The following is a 2,544-nucleotide window of genomic DNA, read 5'->3' as shown; positions in this document are numbered from 1 at the left end:
TTTTAAATTTTCAAGACTATATTAATACTATAATCCCTTTCTTAATAGGCAGTGAGAAGGAATACTATTTAAGCATGGTACCAGTATATTACATGGAATACATGTGGCAGAAAAAGTTTTATCCAAAAAGCACAGCATAGTTCAGTCTCTTTGAACTGCAAATAGCCAATCTCAACAATCACTGTTCCAGAGGAAAAGTAAAATGAATTTAGTTTTGCTTCAAGTTATTTGCATCTGAGGGGACAAACCCTGTGCACACCCATAACATTTTGTCTTTGAACCAGTAACTAAAATGTGTGAAGTTGTTAAGGCACCTTGTAAAAGCTGAGAGGTCAGTGAAGGGTTTGAACCTGAATAACATAGCACTCTTTTAACCTTTTAGTTCAAAACAAACAGAAAGACACACCATAAGCTCACTGACAGAACAGCTGTTTTATTTCTCTGCTGTAGATAATCCACATGGCCTGTTTGGGTTCACCTTTCTCCTCTTATAGAAATAGTGCACTCCCTCCCCTTCAGATCCTTCTGTGCAGAAGGTTTGTGAGACTGTCTTTTCTGTTGTTGCCCTACCACAGTGCCTATGGTTCTGGGGAGGTATTTTTACCTACTACAATCCTCAACAGTTTCTCTAATGCTACCATTGTATGTTTATGCTCATGGGGAAGACAAAAGCCATCCCTCAAATGAGTGTCATGTATGTTGAACACTGACCACATGCCAGTCAGTATTCTAGGCACTTGTATATACAGTGGGCATCACACACACACACACACACACACACACAGAGTCTGAACATTGAGCTCAATTTTTTTATTGAATAAATTTTGTTGGAGATGAATATGGTCTTGGCATTGTTGTTAGATCCCTATGGGCAGAGTGTTGTGTGTGTTTGTTTACAGTTGCTTAGTTTTGGGAATACTGAGTAACTGTAAATATAATATTATCTATTTCATAACACTATAAATTATAGCACTATTTTTTTACTTCAAATACCATCCAAATTAAACTACTGGAAAAGCGTTATATTCCAGTATGCTACATTGACATATCTCATGCATCTCACAGAATTACATTAAAAAGTTCCTGAAAAATGGGATTACAATGCAAGTTTATTTTAAGGCAAAAATTTTTTAAAGCCATGCATGTGAACAGTCTCCTAAAACGTCATGGAAAATGTGTGCTACCAAAAATAAAAACTTTGTATGTAATTCAATCTTTTTGCACAAAAATGAACTAATCTTTTAATTTCATTTTCCTTTGAGCTTTTGGAGGTACCTTCACCAATACCTTTTCAAGTTCACAATCAATTTTCGCTTCCTTAGGATCCAAAGACATATAGGTTTTATTCATTTTAGAGGCTGATAAGTGGGAAAGTCCTTTGGATAAAATGCATCTATAAATGCAAATACCTGGTAATGGTTCAATCAGATATTATCTGAATATGAAGCAAAGCATATCATAAGTTTGGAAAAGTACCTTACTTTAACTTCAATGTTAAAATGGTATATTCAAATAAATTAAATTTTAGTTAAAATTAGCATGCTAAAATATTTCTATAAAGTGTTCTATTCTGTAATATTCGGCTAAAATTTCTTACTTGTTAACTGCAAAGTGGCAGGTGTGAGTGTTGTGGCCCTGTGGGTTAGGCTGTGCATTAAAATACTCATATCCCATAGGGAAGTGCTGGTTCAAATCTCAGTCACTCTGCTTCTGATGCAGCGACCTGGTGATGTGCCTGGGAAGGCAGTAGATAATGGTCCAAATAGTTGGATCCTTGCCGCAAACATGGGAAACCATGATGGAATTCCAGGTTCCATACTTCAGCCTGGCCAAACCCCACCTATTTTTGGCACTGGAGAAGCGTGAATTGGTACATGAAAGTTCTCTCTCCGTGTTTCTCATTTTCTGTCTTTCAAGTAAAGAAAGAGATCTTTAAAAGAAAAGGTACATGGAAAATATTATTTTCTATGGGACCAATATGGGCAGTAGATTTGTTTTGTTTGACTCTCTTAATATAAATTATTTTCTCTATTTAAAATTGGTAATTTCATATAAAAGAAACAGAGTTATAAATTCTCTGCAGAAATTGCAGACATGAAATCCCAGGCCTACTTCCTCCCAATGCCACAGTGAACTGAACCTGCCCATTTCTTTTATTAAGTATGCTCTCTACAGCTCAATAAAGCCCAATCAACTACAATTTTACACCTCAATTTATTTACATTATGTTTCTAGTTGCAGTAGACTTTACAATTTGCTAGAAGTTCCTGGAACCTACTCTCATCATTCAATACATAGGGCTAATGTAAGACATTTGGTTTTTTACTTTGGTAATTTTAGTTGCTTATAATGACCATTTTGCCCTGGGAGATGACTTTAGAATGTATTTGTACCTTAAGGAGTATAAAAGACAATTTAAAAACTTACAAATATATTCATTGGTTAGAATTTTATAGCTTAAAATGACGTGAATCTAATGCAGAGAGGTTACTAATTTGTGTACTGTCATGTAACCATGTACTTGCCTAGCTGATCCAGGAATAA

The sequence above is a fragment of the Oryctolagus cuniculus genome, chromosome 19, assembly GCF_051225735.1.
Source record: "Oryctolagus cuniculus isolate XC-2025 breed Fujian yellow rabbit chromosome 19, ASM5122573v1, whole genome shotgun sequence".
NCBI classification, from domain to species: domain Eukaryota; kingdom Metazoa; phylum Chordata; class Mammalia; order Lagomorpha; family Leporidae; genus Oryctolagus; species Oryctolagus cuniculus.
Note: the sequence above shows the minus strand (reverse complement) of the source record.